This window comes from Eptatretus burgeri, chromosome 12 (genome assembly GCF_056783735.1).
Source record: "Eptatretus burgeri isolate ZD-2024b chromosome 12, Ebu_testis_v1, whole genome shotgun sequence".
Classification (NCBI taxonomy): domain Eukaryota; kingdom Metazoa; phylum Chordata; class Myxini; order Myxiniformes; family Myxinidae; genus Eptatretus; species Eptatretus burgeri.
The window spans coordinates 56,702,765-56,714,762 of NC_140972.1; the positions used below are offsets into that span (position 1 = coordinate 56,702,765).

The 11,998-nt window shown below is 36.5% G+C and overlaps 1 long non-coding RNA gene across 1 annotated transcript; it reads left to right on the top strand.

Annotated features, from left to right (window-relative positions):
* Positions 1-947: 947 nt before the first annotated feature.
* On the top strand, positions 948-3,285 carry LOC147015679 (uncharacterized). The gene is made up of 3 exons (XR_015049786.1): positions 948-2,465; positions 2,711-2,768; positions 3,114-3,285. It is a non-coding gene; the product is annotated as an uncharacterized LOC147015679 (long non-coding RNA).
* Positions 3,286-11,998: the final 8,713 nt, after the last annotated feature.

Sequence of the window (11,998 nt, forward strand, 5' to 3'; positions counted from 1 at the left end):
ACTCACGGTGCGGATGATTGCTGAGGAACTTTCCATCAACGAGGACACTGTCTGGAGCATCATCACTGAAAATCTCGAAATGCGCAAGGTGTGTGCAAAGATCGTCCCCAAGCTGTTGTCCGAGGACCAGAAACAGCAAAGAGTCACTGTCTGTCAAGACATTATCGAGCGCCTCGAGGACGATTCAGACCTGCTCGGGAGAGTCATTACTGGCGATGACTCGTGGATATTCGAATATGATCCCGAGACTAAACGGCAGAGTTGTCAGTGGAAAAGTCCGGCATCACCAAGACCAAAGAAAGCAAGGATGTTGAAGTCGAAGGTCAAGGTGAAGCTCATCGCGTTTTTTGACATCAAGGGCATCGTCCACTTCGAGTTTCTAACACAGGGTCAAACAGTGAATCAATACATGTGCAAGGAGATCCTCTGGCCCCTCATGAGATCAGTCTGGGACAAGAGGAGGCATCTGTGGGAGAACAACGCCAGGGTGCTCCACCATGACAACGCCCCTGCTCACAGTGCCCTGAGCATCCGACAGTTTCTGGCGGAGAGGAACGTGCCAACTCTGGAGCAACCCTGGTATTTGCCAGACTTGGCCCCTTGTGATTTTTTCTTATTCCCCAAGCTCAAGGTGGTCATCAAGGGGATCTGATTTCCTGATGTGGAGGCCATTAAAAAGGCCATGACGACAGAGCTCTGGAGGATTCCAGAAGAAGCCTTCCAGGGGTGCATCGAAGCTTGGAAGAAGAGGATGGACAAGTGTGTGAGACTGGAGGGAAACTACTTTGAAGGGGGCAAGCTGTGATTTCAATATATTTTTTTGGAATAAAATTTCTTTGAAGTCAGTACCATTACTTTTTAGATTGACCTCGGATATATATATATATATATATATATATATATATATATATATATATATATATATATATATATATATGTATATATATAAGTAGGGAAAGAATACTGGTTCTGGCTCACTTTTCCCCATGTAAATGAATGGGGGATTTTCAGCCATGAAATTTTTCTTTTTTTTCCCCTGAAAAATAAATCCCCTTTTTAGCCCAAGGTATATTTATTTGTCTCCCCTTTTAACCTGGAGCCTGGTGTTGGCTTAGTTGTTAGGGTGGCGGCTTGGGATCCCAGGGTCCTGAGTTCAAATCCCGTTGGCTGCTGAATTAACACCAGGGGGTTGACTCAGCCTGCCATCCTTCCGAGGTCGGCGAAATGAGTGCCAGTGTACTGGTCCCGGTGTATGCCCCGGTTAGAATAGGTGTACCATATCCCTGTGTGTCGTAAGAGGCGACCAGGGTTGGTGTCAGGAAGGGCATCCGGCCATAAAACATTGCCTCAAGAAAAAGCCAAACCCCTGCACAGCAGGGAAAAATGGCTGTAAAAACGGTCATTTTTTTATTTCCCCTTTTAACCTAGGGGCTCTCTATTCAAATAGCCCATACAACAAGATAAAGATTTGTTAAAGGTGATTCTAAAGAAATATCTGAAACGTCTAAGCCTCGGGGCACTCTTTATCAAATAACCAATGCATATTGTTTAGCTCACTCATTGAACCTATAAACATTTGTTCATTCTCAAATTCCTTCAATAGTTTAATTTTCTTTGCACAATAATCCCCATCTAAAATATTGAAAAACAAAACATTTGAATCTTTATATTTTTTAAGATACCCCTTTTGTGCCATTACGAAATGATAAACTTGTCTTAATGATCTCATCTGGCCACCGCCCGAGTTGCAAATCATTTTTGTACATAAACCATGCCAGAAAAAAAGTTTTGTTTCAAATGTTTTCAGTTCATGCCGTGAAAATGAGGAAGTGTATTTTGACACGGCCGTGCTGTGTGAATGAGGAAGTGGTTTTGGACTGTCATGCTGTGAAAAAATAGGAACTATTCTGAGAGACAAGGTCTCGTGTTTATATTTTATCTCAGAACACGAACTGAAAACATTTGAATCAAAACTTTTATGGCGTGGTTTATGTCCAAAAACGATTTGCAACTCGGGCGGTGGCCAGATGAGATCATTAAGAGAAGCTTGTCATTTCCTGTGCCCACACCCAATGATTAAGCAATTTCCTCATCGTTGCTTTATAAGCGGTTCGCCAGACAAAGTTTCTGCCAGACGGGATTTCATTTTTACAACTGAGGCATGGACGATATTTCTTCCGATGAAGCCAACAGCCCACTACAGAGTTGGTAAGTTTGTGTATGCTTTTCTCTTTGAACGATGAAGCAAATGATTATTAATTAAATCATGATAATTCTGATATATATATATATTTTTTCCCTGACAGGGCATTGGAAGAAATTGAGTTCACATATCACGACGTGGTTCATGAAATTAATACTCTTATTGAAGAGATCAATGATTTTAGAAGAGAATTGAAAGACATTTTCAATGAGTGGCATGAAGTCTTATCACGTCCTCTCATCTCGAAGGAATTAAACCAATGGTGAGACACGTGTGTGTGCCTCTCTCTCTGTCTGTCTTTCTACCTACCTCTCTCTGCTCTTATTGAAGAGGCCAATGATTTATAATGACTGGTCTCTGATCTCAGATGAATTAAACCAATGGTGAGGCACGTGTGTGTGTCTATGTGTGTGTGTATGTGTGTGTGTGCGTGTGTGTGTGTGTGTGTGTGTTGCTTTCCCTGTCTGTCTCTTCATCTATACCCTTGACTTATTATTTTTTTTTCAGCACTATCGCACAACATCAGCTGTTGAAGCAATCTTGTACAACACATGATTTTCTGGAGGTAAATATTTCTGAATTATTATTAATATCACTCGTACAACACATGATTTTCTGGAGGTAAATATTTCTGAATTATTATTAATATCACTCGTACAACACATGATTTTCTGGAGGTAAATATTTCTGAATTATTATTAATATCACTCTCTCTTTAGAATGTCGCCTTATGTTGGTTGCATCATTAGTTTGGACGTGGTTTTGTCAGTACACTGGAATTCATTTTATTGACCTTGAAAGGATGACAGGCTCCTGGTGTGTTAATTCAGTGGTCAACGAGGCTTATTCATATTACCATGTAATTATCTTTATAGAACCTAATTATTATCCACTTTTTGTTTCAAAACAGAATATGGTGTCTGAGTTTCGAAATCACAAGGCATCTGAAGAAGATTGCTGGGAAAGATTGTACATTCTCGCAAATGAATATTTAATATTTTCAATATTAATAAATTATATTTGTTTTGTTTACAATTACTTGATTCTGAATTACAAGAAAAGAATAAAAGAGATGTAAAGGGGCGGGGGGGGGGGGGGGGGGGGTGGGGGGGGGGGGTGTGGGGGGGAATAGGTGCGCTCCCCCAATGACCCATCACCCCCTCATCCCATCCCTCCCCTCCCCATGTGTGTGTGTGGGGAAGGGTGGGGGTGAGATGAGGGAGGTGGTGGGTCAAAGGTGGGGGCGCACAGGGGGGATGAGGGGGTGGGGCTTGTGTGGGCGGGGCTTGTGTGGGTGGGGTGTGTGTGGGAGGGGCTTGTGTGGGCGGGGTGTGTGTGTGTGGGTGGGGCTTGTGTGGGTGGGGCTTGTGTGGGCGGGGGTTTATGTGGGTGGAGCTTGTGTGGGAGGGGTTTATGTGTGTGGAGTTTTTGTGTGGAGCTTGTGTAGGCAGGGCTTATGTGGGAGGGGTTTATGTGGGCAGGGTTTATATGGGCAGGGGTTTATGTGGGTGGAGCTTGTGTGGGAGGGGTGAATGTGGATGAGGCTTATGTGGATAAATGGATGGGTGGAGAGATGGGGGGATGGGTGGATGAGTGGAGCTTGTGTGGATGGGTGGATAATTTTTTAATTAAATAAACACGTTGTGTGTGTGGGGAACTAATTAACTAATCACTAATTATGTGAATATGATGAATATGGGTGGAGCTTGTGTGGGGTTTGTGTGTGTGGAGCTTGTGTGGAGTTTTTGTGTGGAGGTTGTGTGGAGCTTGTGTGGGGTTTGTGTGGGGCTAGTGTGGGCGGGGCTTCGGTGGGAGGGGCGTGTGTGGGCGGAGGCAAGAAGGGGCGGAGGCAAAAATTTCAATTTATTGGAGCTTGTGGGGGTGTGTGGTGGGGTTTGTGTGGGGTTTGTGTGGGCGGGGCTTGTGTGGGCGGGGGCTTGTGTGGGTGGAGCCAAAAAGGGGCGGAGTCAAAAATTTCAATTTATCTTTGTCTTTTGTAATTCCTGTGAATAAAATGAACCTAAAATCTCTTCCCCTTCCAAATCATATATCTTATAAGTCCAAGGAACCGTATCTATTACATCAACAATTTTAAAAAGCTCGTTGGTCCATCTTTTCGTATAACCTTTTTCAAAATGAGATTTCCACCTATATATTCTTACGATATCACCAACTTTGAACTTAGGTTTTCTGACATTAATCTCTTTTTCATATTTTAATTTTGTAAATGTTTCTGATGGCTTCATATTTGTTGACGTGTGAATCGTGTCATTGTACTTATCCACAATATCTTGAATAAAAGATGACCATTGTTGTGAACCGAGTTGTGTGAATTTTTTATATAGTCTCTCTTTTAAGGTACGATTAAAACGTTCAACAACAACTGCCTTCCCTTCATTAAAGGTACTGTATAATGTAATACTGTTATTTTTTAGAAAATTCATAAATGTCTTGTTATAAAACTCCCTACCCTCATCAGTCCACAATTTTTTAGGTTTTCTCTTACTTTTATTAAATATCTGTTGGAAGGCTAACATAAGAGTATTACCTGTTTTGTTTTTAATGGTACAACCCACGCATATCTACTCCTCAAATCAATAACGGTTAAAGCATACTTGTACCCCTTATCATTATTGAGTTCAATCAAATCAGCAGACCAGATATAATCTACTTCCTTGGAATAAACTTTCCTTCTCTGAAACTTTGTGAATATTGGTTTATGTAATTCATCAGCTAATTGCTCTTCAGTCTTAATGGCATCATTAGAGCCTATAAGTTTTGGAATTTCCAAGTCCAAGTTTCAATTTAGCACTGATCATCTTCTTCACAATGAACCGATCAACTTTTTCTCTCAAGGTTGGATTTTGTATCAGAGACAAATTATACAACATTTCTCTATCGGCTTCATGCTTTTCTTCCAACGTTGTGGTATTCCCATAATCAATATCGTGTCTCATGCACACTTCATCAACTCTATTGATAGGCCGACTCCAGGATTTAGGATTGTCTGCCTCATCTAATCTTTTATCCAAGTTTGTGCCTGGACCACAGAAAGAATACCCTGGAAGATGTAATTCCCCTGGTATTCCAGTAGTTGTAAATTTACTTCCTGATAAAAACTTTTGTATATCTCCTCCTAGTTTGTGTTGGGAGATAAATTGATTTTTTTGAACCACACACCGAACATATACCTTTTTGTATAACCCTGTTATTTTTACTTTTAATATATGAAATATTTTTAGTATTAGTTTTCTTTTTACATTTGAGACAATAACTCATTTATTTATGAGAAAAATTCCTGCAGAGTGCAAAAACCTTTTAGTTTCCAACATGCACATTTGAATCTTAATTTTTAAAACATAAAGAATCCTTAGAAATGCCTTCACTCTCTCCCCCATTTATTTAAGAAAAAAATAAAAATGAAAAACTTGAATTAAAATACCTGTCTTCTCGATGTCAATAGTCTTGTCGAAAGTATTGTAAATAGACTTATCAATTCTTTGTTTTCCTCCTCGGTGGGTTGAGTTATTTTCTGTAATACCCCTAATCTTTTTTAATCTCACTGGTTTCCATATTTTGATATTTATTTTGTCTCGCTCTTTCCTCCCTCTCCTCCTTCTCTTTCTTCTCCCTCTCCTCCCTCTCCTTCTCTTTCTTCTCCCTCTCCTCCCTCTCTCTCTTCTCTCTCTCCTCCCTCTCTCTCTTCTCTCTTTCCTCCCTCTCTCTCTTCTCCCTCTCCTCCTTCTCTCTCTTCTCTTTTTCCTCCTTCTCTTTCTTCTCCCTCTTCTCCTTTTCCTCCTCTTCCCTCTCTTCTTCAACTCCTTCCTCATCCCTTACTATCCTTGAATCGCTTACACCCCATAGAATATTATACATATATTCATCAGGATTTCTTGTTATTCCTGTATCCAAAATAATTTTTTACAACAGGAAACCAATAAAATTTCTTTTGAATTTCTAAAAGAGCCTTACCTTTTCTTAACTTTATAATTTTTTCATTATTTAACATTCTAATTAAATCTAAAGTTGTCGGTTTATCAACATCAGCATAATGCCAATCTTTTATTGAAAATACCTCATTCTTATGTTGTAGAACATATTTATTAAAATACCGAATACCCTTTTCTTGAAGGTATGCTTGGACACAGAAATGATAATTTTCTTGAAGCCTTCTTGCTGTCATTTATGTATTAGAAATATATGTTAGAACAATATTATGGCACGAAACACCTCCCCATCTTCCCATAGTTAAATCATTTTGTATTTCCTTACTTATTATATATAATCCTGTTTTTTCTGTTTTCATGAGATAAACAAGGGCAAAACCATTATTATATTTACCCTTATTAAATTCTTTTATTTGTTGTTTACTAATCGTAGCCCCACAAAACTCATTCTCGATACCAAGTGGATAATATTCTTCCTTACGAGACTGATTTAATTGTTCCAGGTCTTCGAGGTTAATTTTAAATGACCAATTATACCCTAAATCATTCATATCATACCCCCATTGTTCTATTCTCATACAAACGATACGCCCTTCTTTATAAAAATTTATTTTAATTCGAACTGTGAATTCTGTATGACCTGGAGATAATATCAACACTTCTGTATCTTTGGAATACACGGCTGTTTTATTTAAGGATATATATTGTGATAAATCGCTTAATCTCACCAAGTCATTCGCGTCAGTCGGGCTTGGATAATTTTTTAATTTATAAGCATTTTTCATGTTAATATTTTTGGTTATATTATATTTATGTCGTTCAGCCTGTGCCTTTGTGTAATAATTTGATAAATCAATATCCAGTTCTTGAGATACACCAAAGATAGAACCATCTTTACCAACATAAGTCATTTATATTAGATTAAAAATAATATCATAAAATTTTTTATTTTTGTTGAGTTGAAATAACACATATAGGCATAATTGGCCACAACACTTGGAATTTAATTCTTGGACTTGAAATGTTTGATAAACACCATTCTGTAAGAATTTTATGACTTCAACAGGTGGTGGAAGACCAAAACTATCAAAATAATATTTGTCTTGACTATTAAAAATACAAACCCAATGAGAACCGTTCCCATTATTATCTTCTAAGTTCATAATAATATTCTTTGTATGTTTCGGCACATTTGTTAATTCATCTCTCATACAAATAACCACATTATGAATTTTTAATTTCTTACAATATTTGACAAGTTGTAAATTTGATGTTGTATTCTTTCCAAATTCTTTCAACCACTCATCAATGCTCATTTATTTATTAGAAAGATATAATCCATTACCTCTTTTCGTTAATTTTACACCTGCTTGTGCTATAGAAGAAAGCATATCTCCAACTAGCAATCTCGCTTTATCAGGCAGACCTTCAAGTTTTTCAGCAAAATCGACAATTACACCACTTCCACTAATTTGTTTCTCCAACTCTTTGTTATGTCTTTCCAATTCTTTTGAGCCTGGAGTTGAGCCTTCCTTTCGTTGGCAGTTTTCACCGCTGTTGAAATACCACCCGTCAATGCTCCAACCGCACTTAAACCAGCAAATAAAGGAATTAGAAATGGGAGAAATCCTCCACTCGTCTCTCTTATTGAATATTTTTTCAACATTGGTTTTGTCATTTTAATTTTAAGTGAGCCAGTGTCATTCAAGATTTTAACCTGTTCTCTTGTGAGAAAAACATCAATTCTTACTGCTCCTTTTCTCTGAATTGTATTAACGTTAATCGTACAAGGCTTTTGATTTTGAACACAAGATGATAGTTTATGAAGATTGATTTGATTAACATATACCCCAGTTGGTACTTTGCCACTCATTTATTTAACAAAAAATTATGTGAGACTAATCATCACACCATTATCTGTATTAATCTGCAATTCTGTTTCTTCCAAAAGCAAACAATATGTATCAACTTCTTCACTCTCTCCTCTTTCAATGTATAGGGAAGTATCCACTCGATTAGACTTTATAGTTTCCTTTTGAGCGCTCAGGTCAAACGCATAGATTGTATACAAACTTTTAAATGCTGTCATATCCAAAATAGGTTCTTTATTTCCATTACTTTCACACACCTTTTGGTAAGACTTGTATGCTTCAGCAAAATCATTTTTTCCCAATTAATTTCCAATCTATCTCGTGGGTAAAATGTTCCATCTAGAGAAACGCGAAGTTGTTTCACCTTAGCATTATCACTCAATGCATTATTCTTATCAGTCGCAGTATCACCATCTGGCTTTTTAAAAATGATCCACAGATATCGTGGCTTTCCTTCCAGAACACCCAAATTCCACGTGTAAGTAGTTTGATTGAGTTTAACGTGTTGACATCTTCTTTTGAGGTATGATACACTGAGTGGTTTCTTTGAGTTAAGTCTTCGATTCAACATCTCTTCTGTTTTAAGATTAGGAGTATATTCACTGATATACCAACTCATTTCCTCAATTACAAATTTATTCTGATCACCAAAAGCACTACCAACACCAAAAAGCAATCGATTTTCATTATCATTCCTTTGTAGTTGAAATCTAATTTTGAGGCCATACAGAACTTTATCATGATCACAAAATCCAAATATACCTTTAAGAGGAACTGCCACAGTAAAACTATTTTCTGCTTTTGTATCATCATTATACATTCCTTTCCTTTGAGTATACCCAGGGTCTGTGTTTGTTCCCGTTGACATATCAGGAATAAAACCTTCGACAGACCCCTTTCCCATTCTATCACTGAATGTATAGAGTGTAAATTTTATCATTTCAGATACAGCAGAGACATAATCAACCGCTTCAACTTCTTGTGTTCCAATATACAAACGCACACTATCAAACATTTTCCAGAAGAAATCATTTACAAGTGTAAGCGTTTGTGTTATTCCCAGCCTTAGTGAATTTAAATTTACACAACAAGAAACTTTCGGAGAGATTCAAATAGGTTTGTTGATTATTTATTTCAAAACTTTTTGTACCATTCGTATTCCAGTCTGTTCCAGTTATTGCATTTACCTTGAAGTAATCTTCTTTTTAGTGGAGTTTGAGATAATAATAGTATCATCCAAATCATAGATACTATCAATTGCTTCCATACTTGTATTTATTTAGGAAAAAAAGATGTTAAAACTTTTGAAACCCTGATCCAAGTATTTGAATTATTTTCTGTCGTTCTTGGGGGACAACTGAGTTTTGCCTTTCTTAATTTCTTTTATTGCTTGTAATTTATGAGATTCCTTCTGGGCATCTTTTATACTCTTTACAGCACCTGCAACATTTCCCACAGCAGAAGCAGTTGAACCAATTAGATCTTTATGTTTAAGAATAGTTGAACCAATACCCATGAGAGTATCAATTATCCCATCTCCTCTAAATTGATGCCCAACACCCCTTTGTCTCTTAGGTTTATAGTATCCTCTACCAAGATACATACCTTCACCCTTGTAGTATGGGGAAAGGAACATCCCATCCCCTGTAATTATTTTATATTTTCCCAACTCGTGTTTCCTCACAATAACCATCGTATTTATTTATTGGAAAACTTCACGTAGGTGAATTCTGATAGATATAACTTCTCCATTAAAAGAAATCACACGATTATCTTGGTCGGTTATCCTAAAATTTACTCTGTGTATGGTTTTTCCTGACACAGGGAGATAAACCAAATTTTTAGGTTCCATATTGAATTTATAACCAATTGGGGTTGAGTATGCGCTGAATGAAAATATTGTATTTGTTTTTTTTCCATCATTATAAGCACCATCAATCAAATCACAGTGAATTAACACTGAATTTATTCCTGAGGATATTTGAATGACATTATCACTGTAAAACATCCCATTAGTTTCAATCTTTTTTGAGGAGAAACCCAATAACTCTCTGAATGAATTATCAATTGTGAAATCAACCTTGTAGTTATTTTTAACTTTAATCGTTGATTTTGAAGTATGTTTTTGAATGTTTATAACAATATTTTTGGTTCATCACCCTGTTCTTTCATAAGACGAGCAATTTCGGAAGATATTTGAGAAATCTCATATGCTCCGGGTGAGACTGTTATCGTTTTGTATCCACTTCCTGGATTATAACTAAACTTGTCATTTTTCTCGGTTATATTAAATAAGGTATTATAAGTTTCCATGGACAATAAAGATGCCTCATATTCTTTTGTTGTGTCAAGTTGTAGTGGGTATGGGAATGAAGATGTGTGGTCGCTTGTTGTGAAATTGAAACTAAGGATTGTGCTTCTCATCTTATTTAATATGAGATAAAATGTCTTTATATTGATATTTATTAATTATTTTCATGTTCATCAACTGGTCTAAAATGGCTGATGCTTCATTAAAACAATTGTTATTTCCAGCCTTCTTACTGCCTAACAACAATAACAGTCTATTAACTAATTGCGATGGGTCATTTGGAAGAAAACTAACACCTGAACCAAGGATACTTAAAGCCTGAATAATGTGTTTCTCCTTCTCATTCTTCCTACTTTTACCAGAAAGAATAACCTTATAATTTAGAGTGTTCAGCAGATCAATATATACTCTATCATCATTATTTTCCATATCCAATGGTTTATCAATATACTTTGATTCATCCCTCACAGTTGAACCTTGTCTTCCATCTTTTGTTAGAAGAAACATTAATCTTGGAGTTAGTTTAACAGGGGGTTGAGCAGAACCCAAGAACCTTAATTCATCATTAAATATCAATACCTTTTCTTGAACAAGATGAAATATTGCTGATTGTTCTGTTGGAATGAGTCCTGCTTTGGTTTTTGAATCCGCTGAATATTCATTGTTTTGAAGAGCATTCACAATATAATCAGGGGTCGATTAATCTCTTCCAGTTGTTGAAATAAACCTTCATCATCATATTCTAATTCTCCTAAATGCTCTAATTCTTCCTCCGTCATTTGACTGAAATCTTTTAACATTTGAAGTTTTTTAGGAGTATATTCTACTGTGGGAACTGTGGAAACATCTTTCATTTTCCTTGGGAAGTTTTTAAAAGTGGTTTAAAAAATTTCTCTTGTTTTCTTTCAAATGCTTCTTCGCCCGTTAGTTTCTGTCTGCGTTTCTTCTTTATGTCTTCCTGCTGTTTTACAACTTTTGAAACCAACTCTTGATGTTCCCTAAATCTTCTTGCTCTTTCTTTCGCATCCATTTATTTATTGAAAAATATCATTTAATATCTCATCTTGTTTCACAACAATATATTTATATTTTTCAGTCGTGTGTTTCATGTAATCCCCAAATTCCTTTTTACTACATAATGTAGAACAATTGTCTCTCCAAAAATTGTTTATATCTATTGAATTTAACTTGAATAAAATAAAAGTATTAGCATTGTTTCTGATGGAACGACGAGGAAGCTGAAAGTACGATTGACTAAGATAAATACAATTACAAGAAGAATGTCTCCCTCTTGTGTAGTAGCTGTCCATTACCGTTTGGTTTCTCTCATTAACACAATCATCAAAGATAACGAGGTTCTTTTTGGATTTATCCAAATCTTGGGGAGACGGTATATCATCCGTATTATCACTCAGAATACAAGTTATCGGTTTTGATTTCTTTTTACATCTCTGTGTATCACAAAATAGTTGTATTATATCTTCAATGTTAAAATCATTTAGGTTTTTGAAGTTTAAATAAACCGATTATATCTTCTTTTTGAAGACCAGCATTAAAACCTTGTGAGAGTAGTTGATACTCTGGTTGAAAACTCGACTTTGTGAAAATTATTAAATTATCATAATCTAAAAAGTTGGGAGTGAGGAGCATCTTTAAAAGTAAGCAG